Below are 12292 nucleotides of genomic sequence, written 5' to 3' on the forward strand. Positions count from 1 at the left end.
TAATCACGACGTTCATGTTACTCAAATTATCATGATTGTCGATAACTTATATTCATATTTTTGTTACTTTAGAATGCCATTTGTTTGCGAACAGTGTGTGGCAGAGAGGTCAAAACACGGTCGGGGATCTCATAACACAAAGCCAACCACGCACGGACAGGGAAATAGTTCCGTTGGGCAAACTTTTTCTTGTTTGTTTCTATAAAATTGATTGTTACAAAATGTAGAATTTTCAGTGAATTGTTACTGCCAACTAATGCATTTGTTTAATACAAAAATCGTAAGGATTGTTTGTGCAAGATGTCATGGGAATATTATTGCAACAAAACTACAAAAAGTGTTAGTTGTGTGTTTTTAAGCAGGAATATGTAGGAATTTTTGACTGTAATGATAGTTATTAAATAAGCATAAAGAGATCATACAGCATTTTAAAACAAATAGACACTGGGATCATAACATTTTTTTTCTGGAAAATCATGTATTCGTATCTAAATCCTATTGAGCTATCTGATATATCACGCATGCTATTATTTTTTTTAAGTTTAACAGTTTATTTCATTTGTATTTTGTTCTTTTCAGGGAGATTAAAGTATTTTTGGAAACACCTTCAAGAGACGTACTGATATCTTGATCAATTAAAAGTTGTCATATACAAACATGTATAGCAAATGTTCCAAAGTTTAAATGACTGTTTGTTTTATTACCAGTTGGTGCAAGTATTGCAGAGAAAGAAAACAATCAAAGTAAACATTACTTAAAATTTGACATTTCAACATATTGAACAACATTATATGATTCAATGTTTATTACTTGGTGCAGTGGTAACAAGATCTTGCAGCGCCCTTTCATGACCGGAGCGAATGAGTATTTTCATTAAACATCTCAAACTATTTTCAGTTATTCAGATTTCATTTGAATTTGAGTAAATGAAGTATGTATTGAGCAATTCAATATGTTTGTTGGTATAATAACCCTCACAAGTCAAGACGTTTTGGCGATGATCATTTTTTATGACTTAATTGGAGCATTCATATGTTTGAATAGCAAGATTTGCAAATTCATAAATTGACTGATTACAATTTCTTTTTGAATACCAATGTACTTCTTTATGTATTTGGTGCTTTAATTTCTATTGTTACATGTGCATGCTAGTTATAAAGTAATGTTATTATTAATGACGTGTTATTTTGATATACTGAAGATATTCATATGGAGATAATATTGGAATAGACCACAAACAAGCATTATTGCATTCGAAGATGTTCATATGGAGATGATATTGGAATAGACCACAAACAAGCATCATTGGATTTAAATTGTTATTTGTTATGAAACACCTGTTTTATGAACACACATAATCAGATTTTACATTCATTTAATCAATTTTAGTAATAACATAGATACCAAAACCTATAAATATACACACATATCAATACACACATTTTGTTTTGCTTATGCAAAAATACATGTTAAATGGTATGTTTGCATAGTTAGTTGAAATAGCTTTCCATAAACATCACAGAATGGAGCTGGTCCCTGTCTCTGTCACTGTGGTTTTGATAATTAACTTTGCCGCATATCACCTTCCGTGTGGTTTGATGGTGTTCATGTAGTTCTTACACAGCTTTGAACCCTTAAAAGCGTTTACAGATCTTTCGACTAATCCTTTTTAAGTCTGAAAAACAATAGAAGTAAAACCCATTTTAAAGCATGTGCTCTTATTTTCTTTGTCATTAATGAAAAAAAGGACCACATTCAATAATCAGGCAGAAATATCAATCATTATTTTTTATTTAAAAACAATAAGTGAAAACAAAGAAATATTATATTTCAACATCACATGTATGCTTTTTATATAAGAAATATGTTCAGTTAAACATAAATTGTTTAATCATTACACGATTTTTTTTTCAGTATTCCAAATGTAAATTTGGTGTAATTTGATATATTTTCAGGACAGACTAAAGTATATGTTCTAGATTCTTACAAAACTGTGTTCAGATTAAATGCAGAACTGACGGGCAACTTTTTGTATACCACACATAGGCATTTAAAAATGTGTACCACACATAGCCAGTATAACATTTATATACACCACACTCAGCATTAGATGTATTTGCGCAAACATACAATGTAAGTAGCTTATCTATGAAGAATTACAATGTCCGCCCTATTTTTTTTAACCCCTTGACAATATTATAATATTGTTTTTGTTGATTTGAACAAAAATATTACCCACACCCTTAGCATTCACTTCATGTGTTTTCAAGCACGCGGTTGCACTTTTGGAAAAAAATACTTAATTAATTTTGCGCCAAACTTAACAAAGTTGTGTCTTTTTACAATGACCGGGCACTCGTCTTTGTTTTTTTGAAAATGGTGTTGAAATAATGAAGAAATTATCAAAAACGTTACCTGAAGCAGACGTTTTGTTAACATCCGATTGTCCCACATATAGCTGAAAAAGTCACGTGGTTCAGGCACCTTGATATCCTTTTGTATTGTGAAGAAAGAATTGCACGAAAGATTGGTATGTCTTTGCCAAAACAGCATGAACTGGATGATTAGAACACATTAAAAAATACATAGAAATATTGCAAGAAAATGTTTTGCTTTTACTGCATACGGTATATAGTTTTTCAATAAAAGGAAAATTTAGCATGTTTAATAGTTAGTATGCATGATGGTATAAACATACATGTAAATAGACATATTGGTCTTTAATTACAATAGTTAACACGTTCTTTATTTCTTTTCTTTTGTGGAAATATGTACTTATCATAAAGTTCATACTGATTTACAATCAAATCCCTATGTTGAAATCCACTGTTGTTCTGCAAATGTCTTTCTTCTTCATACAACATTGTATACCATTTATCAGCCAAACTATCGTCGCTGTCGTTCTCAAACTTCGTAGCTCCAAAATACAATGTTTACCGTCTTTTCCGAATATATGAAGTCTGGCGCGTGTTTTGGGCTATATCTCGTAGCTCTACACCAATCAGAGCCCTTGAAAAAGCCATGTGACGAATTGTTGTAGCTTGATTGTTGGCTTTTTTTGTCGGGTAAAAAGTCGAAGCGATTGTAGAAAAACATGAAATTGTGTAGTCGCGAATAAACATTAAAAAGTGTGTTTCATGGAAGTCAAAGGATATTCTGTTAATCGTTAGTAGTTAAACAATGTTCATTCTTATCGTACATTATGGAAATTACTATTATGTTGCAATTTAAAGATAATACTTATGATAAATAAAAAACATTTTTTTTGGTAAACAGTGCTCATTATTTTAAAGCTATTACTGTTATTTGATGGAATTTCTAATTAATTATGCATTATGCGTACTCTATTCAATCATTTACTTAGAAGCTATGTTTTTCTTTAAATGATTTAATAACAATAAAATCATGCATGTTTCAAAGCTACGCCCTTTCACCCTGACGAATTGCTTTTATTGCTACGTCATTTCACCTATAGGTACGTCATTTCGTTGGACAAATTTGACAAAAACATTTATATATTTGCAGCTACGAGGTTTCCTATCAGGACGTATTGTCGTACCTCATAAAAATGACAAAACTGTGGGACGAAATATGGTAGCTACCATTTCTGAATATCAGTATGACTTACGTGTCTACGGCTTATGCTGTATTTTGCAGCTTCATTTGTTTGGTACTTTTACAGAATTTCAATGTCTAAAATATCGTTATAAAAATGTGACGTTTTTTTCTCTCTCCTGAAAAGTTGGCATTTTGTAGCTACGAGATTTGAGAACGACAGCGACGCTATGTAAGGTTTTTGCTAACCCAATGAACTGAGCATTATTGAAAAAAAACAACTGAAAAACTCACCTGGCTAGTGGCTTTTATTGTTCTGTTATTGAAGTGTCATCGGTATATTAAAGTGTACAGATGATTGGCGTGTGCTTTTGAAATGATATTCATTCTATGCCTGAAAATAATCATTCTGGAAACCATCTGTTTGATTTACATTAATCCCAAGGACACTGTTTAACCATTGTTGAAGATTTTTTATTCGAATAAATCTAAATAAACACGTTGAAATGTAATGTGTACCTCGACATTCAGCTTTTAACCGAAAAATACAATAGCGACCAAGATATATCGATCGCTGATTGGTAGATCGATATTAATGTTAGAGTTTGATTGACAGGTGGCGAGATGTTAATGGTGAACTCATTTTAATGATAAATACAATTGGTTGTTTTGAGCATTACAGGGATATTTAGTTATTAATACACATATATAAATATATATTAAAAGACATAAAAATATATTGTAAAACGCTTTGTATGCATGATGAATTGCAAATATGTGTTGTAAATTGTTCATATTTATACAGTTTAAATATGTTTATGTTGTACATTGGATTATACATTTTCTATATGAACATATTTATGCAAAAAATGCTATATGTAAGGCAAAGAATTATTTGTTTTATAATTTCACATGGTTAAAACCCATTATAAACACGGGAATTCAATTAATAAGAAATAGCTTTAAGATAGCTTAATGTACGAAAGCATATTACTCTCAACCTGTATGTACTACTATATTACATATTACTCTCAACATGTATGTACTACTATATTACATATTACTCTCAACCTGTATGTACTACTATATTACATATTACTCTCAACATGTATGTACTACTATATTACATATTACTCTCAACCTGTATGTACTACTATATTACATATTACTCTCAACATGTATGTACTATATTACATATTACTCTCAACCTGTATGTACTACTATATTACATATTACTCTCAACATGTATGTACTACTATATTACATATTACTCTCAACATGTATGTACTACTATATTACATATTACTCTCAACATGTATGTACTACTATATTACATATTACTCTCAACCTGTATTTACTACTATATTACATATTACTCTCAACATGTATGTACTACTATATTACATATTACTCTCAACCTGTATGTACTACTATATTACATATTACTCTCAACATGTATGTACTACTATATTACATATTACTCTCAACATGTATGTACTACTATATTACATATTACTCTCAACCTGTATTTACTACTATATTACATATTACTCTCAACATGTATGTACTACTATATTACATATTACTCTCAACATGTATGTACTACTATATTACATATTACTCTCAACATGTATGTACTACTATATTACATATTACTCTCAACATGTATGTACTACTATATTACATATTACTCTCAACCTGTATGTACTACTATATTACATATTACTCTCAACATGTATGTACTACTATATTACATATTACTCTCAACCTGTATGTACTACTATATTACATATTACTCTCAACCTGTATGTACTACTATATTACATATTACTCTCAACCTGTATGTACTACTATATTACATATTACTCTCAACCTGTATGTACCACTATATTACATATTACTCTCAACCTGTATGTACTACTATATTACATATTACTCTCAACATGTATGTACTACTATATTACATATTACTCTCAACATGTATGTACTACTATATTACATATTACTCTCAACATGTATGTACTACTATATTACATATTACTCTCAACATGTATGTACTACTATATTACATATTACTCTCAACCTGTATGTACTACTATATTACATATTACTCTCAACATGTATGTACTACTATATTACATATTACTCTCAACATGTATGTACTACTATATTACATATTACTCTCAACCTGTATTTACTACTATATTACATATTACTCTCAACCTGTATGTACTACTATATTACATATTACTCTCAACCTGTATGTACTACTATATTACATATTACTCTCAACCTGTATGTACTACTATATTACATATTACTCTCAACATGTATGTACTACTATATTACATATTACTCTCAACATGTATGTACTACTATAGTACATATTACTCTCAACCTGTATGTACTACTATATTACATATTACTCTCAACATGTATGTACTACTATATTACATATTACTCTCAACCTGTATGTACTACTATATTACATATTACTCTCAACATGTATGTACTACTATATTACATATTACTCTCAACCTGTATGTACTACTATATTACATATTACTCTCAACATGTATGTACTACTATATTACATATTACTCTCAAGCATGTATGTACTACTATATTACATATTACTCTCAACCTGTATGTACTACTATATTACATATTACTCTCAACATGTATGTACTACTATATTACATATTACTCTCAACATGTATGTACTACTATATTACATATTACTCTCAACATGTATGTACTACTATATTACATATTACTCTCAACCTGTATGTACTACTATATTACATAATACTCTCAACCTGTATATACTACTATATTACATATAACTCTCAACCTGTATGTACTACTATATTACATATTACTCTCAACATGTATGTACTACTATATTACATATTACTCTCAACATGTATGTACTACTATATTACATATTACTCTCAACCTGTATGTACTACTATATTACATATTACTCTCAACCTGTATGTACTACTATATTACATATTACTCTCAACATGTTTGTACTACTATATTACATATTACTCTCAACATGTATGTACTACTATATTACATATTACTCTCAACATGTATGTACTACTATATTACATATTACTCTCAACCTGTATGTACTACTATATTACATATTACTCTCAACCTGTATGTACTACTATATTACATGTTACTCTCAACATGTATGTACTACTATATTACATATTACTCTCAACATGTATGTACTACTATATTACATATTACTCTCAACATGTATGTACTACTATATTACATATTACTCTCAACCTGTATGTACTACTATATTACATATTACTCTCAACCTGTATGTACTACTATATTACATATTACTCTCAACATGTATGTACTACTATATTACATATTACTCCCAACATGTATGTACTACTATATTACATATTACTCTCAACATGTATGTACTACTATATATATATATATGTATATATGTATATGTATATATATATAGTAGTACATACATGTTGAGAGTAATATGCTTTCGTACATTAAGCTATCTTACAGTTAATTCCTATTAATTGAATTCCTGTGTTTATAATGGGTAATTTGGTCCCCAATAAAATGTTCGCCACACTCCAATTGAAAACATGTTTAGTGAAATGCCATAATTGTTGCTTAATTTGAGTTGAATACATTTGTGAAAAAAGTAAAACCTCAAAAAGGCATGTTCATCAACATGTTTTCTGTTGAAATTAGAATGTTTGCTGTAGCTCACTGTTGAAAACGTTTAAATTGAACAATATTATTTACATTACATGCACAACCTTAAATAAGTTAATGATCAGGTTCAACTTTTGTTATATTCATTTATTCAATGCAGTTCATTTACAATACTAGTTAATTGTATAACCCATAGTTATTGCAGGTATAATAAATAGTTATTGCAAAGCCATTAAAGTGTAAGAACAGTTCTGTTGTTCAATGGAGAACAACCTGCCTTCATTAAGATAGGTTTATCTTAGTTCAAGTCTCAGCAGAAACTTTACATTTGACTTTGCAATAATATTTAATTAATTATTGTCTGTTTTTGGCGCAATTACATCAAATTATTGTTCTTGGATGTTCCTCTTATAATTTTCTTAAACCACAATGTGTTCAACAACAAGGCCTTGACAATGTACCCCCAAGCATTCCACAGTCAGTCAGCATTTCAATCTCCTTGTCACTTATCGGATCTGTTGATTTGTTGCCTTTGTTTTGACTTTAAAGTCTCCCTTGTAAGCTCTATGTGATGTGTGTTGTTTTCTTGTATAATTTGTTCTTGTATAATTTGTTCCATATATATGTTGCATCTAAGTTTCCGGTCGATGCTTGAAATCATGTTCCTTATTGTGCTTGGTTTATATTCAGAACCATTACATTTTCTAACTCACAGCAAATAATTTGCCAAGTATACATTGAACATATCTGGGCAAATGTCATGTGTTTCCCCTTTTATCTTTTTTGTCCATAATATTGTTTGAATAAGTTAACATCAGCAATTGTTTTCTTTAAAGTATTATTGTTGTTTGCTTCACAGATTTGTTCTGTTACTTTCTTCATTGGTAAGTTGTTTAAAAAAAGTTTTTTAGTTCACCTGATTGCTCAGGTGAGCTTTTGAGACCGGTCCGTCCGTCGTCCACATTTGTTCGTAAACACTCTAGAGGCCACATTTATTGTCCGATCTTCATGAAACTTGGTCAGAAGCTTTGTCCCAATAAAATCTCGGTCGAGTTCGAAACTGGATCGTGCCGGGTCAATAACTAGGTCACTAGGTCAAAAGAAAGAAAAACCTTGTAAACACTGTAGAAGTCACATTTCATGCCCAATCTTCATGTAATTTTGTCAAAATGTTTGCCTTAACGATATGTTGGTTGATTTTAAAAGTGGTTACGGTCCGTTGAAAAATATGGCCGCCAGTGGGCGGGGCAGTTTTCCTTATTTGGCTACTGTAAACGTATAGACATTCGTCGGTATGAAATGTCGTGGTTTAATAAAAAAAAAACTAATTCGTTGACAGGTAATTTCGTGGATTTCAAATTTTCGGGGAAGATAGACAGTCATAATCATTAAACTTTTCTTAAAACAACCAGAGTAATAACGAAGAATAATCTGCTTATGTGTGTTGACAGCAAGGCTTGTAATTAATGTGCACTGAAGCATGAAAGTGTTGCCGATAATTGTCGATAAGAGCGAATAAGCGGCGATCTTGTGGGTCCCCGCTCGCTAATTGCCATCAATGTTGTTTTGACAATATTTGCAATTCTCTTTTCAATCGGTCCCCTAGTAGTAACAATTGAGTAATAAGGTCCCCAAAATACAGGTGTGAAAACCGCTATGTCTCTTTTAACTTTAATTGGCACTAATTGACATATGTGATAAATCTGCAAACTGTTAATTTGACGACGTAACGTAAAAGAGAACAATCGTTGATGTACAGTTTAAATTCCGTGCTTGATTTTAATTTAAAAAGTATAATTACCCAAACACTTATCAAGAAAACAACATATTGTATTACCTAGCATATCTCAATCAAATATCTCAGATAACCGAAAAACAATAAAGAATGTCGGCAATGACATTCGAAAAGGATTAAAAATGTAAAAAATAATCGTTGGAACAACGAAATCTACGAAAATTCGTACCACACGAAATTTAATGGTTTTGCAGTATAGAGAAACCTTGTTAACACTTAAGAAGTCACAATTTTTGCCCAATCATCATGCAAGTTGGTCAAAACATTGGTTTTATTGATATCTTTTCATGAAATTTGGTCAGAACATTTGATTCCTTGATACGTGAGTTGAGTTCAAAAATGGTTCCGGTCAGTTGAATAACATGGCTGACGGGGGGGGGGGGGGACAGTTTTCTTATATTTATATAGGAACAAGAGGGCCAAGATTTAATGAAAATTGGGCCAAAAATGTGACTTCTAGAGTGTCCACATGTTTTCTCTATATACATATAGAGAAAAAAATGCCCTGCCCACTGGGGGCCATGTTTTTTTCACCGATCTGGACCATTTTCGAACTCGTCCGAGATATCAATAAAACCAATGTTTTGACCAACATTCATGATGATTGGGCAAAAATTGTGACTTCTAGAGTGTTTACAAGGTTTCTCTATAGCCAAATAGGGAAAGCTGCCCCGCCCTTTGGCAGCCATGTTTTTCAACCACTTTTGAACTCAACCAACATATCATTACGGCAAACATTTTGACACAGTTACATGAAGATTGGTCATGAAATGTGACTTCTACAGTGTTTACAAGGTTTTTCTTTGTTTTGACCTTGTGACCTAGTTTTTGACCCGACACGATCCAGTTTCGAACTCGACCGAGATTTTATTGGGACAAAGCTTCTGACCAAGTTTCATGAATATCGGACAAGAAATGTGGCCTCTAGAGTGTTTACGAACAAATGTTAACGGACAGATAGACGGACGGACGACGGACAAGGACCGGTCACAAAAACTCACCTGAGCAATCAGGTGAGCTAAAAAAGCTTGTGAACACTAGAAGTCTCATTTTGCCCAATCATCATGAAACTTGGTGGAAAGATTGGTTTTATATATATATCTCTCAGATGAGTTCACAAATGGTCCCGATCAGTCAAAACACATGGCTGCCAATGGGGGGTGGGCAGTTTTCCTTATGAGACTAGAGAGAAACCATGTGATCAAACACTTTAGAAGTCATATTTATTGCCTAATCATTAATATGAAACTTAGTCAATACATTGGTCTTCTTGATTTCTCGGACAAGTTGAAAAATGGCTCAGATCGGTGAAACACACTTTTTAGCTGAGGTGAGGTTTTAGGATTGGTCTTTGTCCGCCGTCCGCCCATCCACATTTGGTTTGTAAACACTCTAGCATTCACATTTCTCAAGCATTCTTTATTAAAGTTGCTGAAAGATCTCAGTCAAGTTTGATAATGAGCAAAATCACATAATTAATGCCATAATTATTGCCCTTAGATTATCCAAATTTTCATTATATTATACAACATCCTTGTAAACACTCTAGAGGTCACAATTTTGTTTCAGATTTTATGAATCTTGGTCATATTATTTATTTTTGTAAGCAAAGTTTGATGTTTGGTAAGGGGGGTCAACTCAAAATATAGGTCACCAGATCAAATCTTACAAAAACAAAAACACTCCATACGTCAGAGTTTTGGTTCAATAATGAAACTTGACCAAGATGTTTGTCTGGACAATATCTAGGTCAAGTTTGACGTTTGGTAAAGATTGAATGAACCGACTCCTCTCAGGTGGGCAAACTAGGGCCATCAATAAAGGCACTGGCATTTGATTTTATCGCGTAGATGTAAACAAGTCTGCCATGAAATCATAATACAATTTAATACATCTTAGTTGTTTTACATTATGAGGTTCGTTGTGACATTCGTGATGCGTCTCAATAAATTTAAAAGATCAAGTAATCAGCGCATAGGAATACATACTGACAGTATATTAAAGCGGGTATATACGATTTTGTTAAATATTAATGAATTTATATAAAATGTGTAAAAAATTATTATATATATATTTCAATATAAATTAAAATAAAAGTTAAGAAGAACATGTGTCGAAAAATGCGAAATAAGCCAGATATTTAATTCTGAAATTGAAAACGGCTGTACAGCCGAATTCGCCAGCATGTATACCATACATGTACGATGTGAATCTAAACTTAGTTTAACGGTTTATTTGAATTCCCGCAACGATATCTATTCATACGACACACGAACAGTAACTCCGATCCTAATACAAAGACGAATGCTTCGGTTATTGTAGGAAAATATGTACGTCACAATCGGCTCGGGGCGCTAATTTGTCTTTGCTGCATTTTATGAAATTCGGCTTTAATGTATAATTTTTCTTTCCCGTTTTATGTTATTGTAACATATTTTATCAATATATTACAATTTAACACATATAAAAAATCGTATATACCCGCTTTAAGGTCACATGATCTGTTGCAGGATATCAACTAGTTTATATGATCACTGCTTTATTAGGTGACAAAAACAGCATAAAATTAAACGCCTGCTTTAATATAAGTTAATATCTAACATATCTCAGGAAATTGAATCATAGGTGAAGAATTTTTAGATTAATTTTACCCTTATTATCCCCCGAAAAAGGCGGAGTGATTTAGAATTGGTGTTGTACATCCCTCTGTCATTCCATCTGTCTGTCCGTCTGTCACAAACATTTCAGGGCTATTTCTCAGCAATTATGTAAGATATCTACATGAAATTTCATGGGTGTACAGATATCAATCAAAAGACATGCCATGCACAATAATCATAACCATAACCCTACACTTTTTTTAACAATAGTTATTGCCCTTTGTATGATGGAACTTTTCAGAGCTATGTCTCAGATACGCTACAAGATTTCAACATGAAACTTCATGGGTCTATAAACATCAATGAGGAGAATTTGAATGCATAAAAAATACCCTACACTTATTTTTTTTAAAGAGTATACCGTTTATCAAGGAATTTGCCACCAAATATATTTATTTGACGGGGGATATCAAACTTGTAAACAAATTTGCTTGTTTACATGTACTGTGTGTGCATATCATTTTGAACAGAAGATATATTGCCGTGTTAACGACACAACAGAATAGAAGATCGCCTAATAAGGAACTATGTGGTGTAGAAATTATTGATGGGTTAGCTGCTGATTTTG

At 31.6% G+C, this 12292-nt stretch overlaps 1 protein-coding gene across 37 annotated transcripts in view; it reads left to right on the top strand.

The window, feature by feature from the left end:
* Window positions 1-12292, top strand: part of LOC127835046 (perilipin-4-like) — a 438066-nt gene that overhangs the window by 185093 nt on the left and 240681 nt on the right. The gene's annotated exons all lie outside the window — the stretch shown is intronic.

The sequence above is a fragment of the Dreissena polymorpha genome, chromosome 6 (genome assembly GCF_020536995.1).
Source record: "Dreissena polymorpha isolate Duluth1 chromosome 6, UMN_Dpol_1.0, whole genome shotgun sequence".
NCBI lineage: Eukaryota > Metazoa > Mollusca > Bivalvia > Myida > Dreissenidae > Dreissena > Dreissena polymorpha.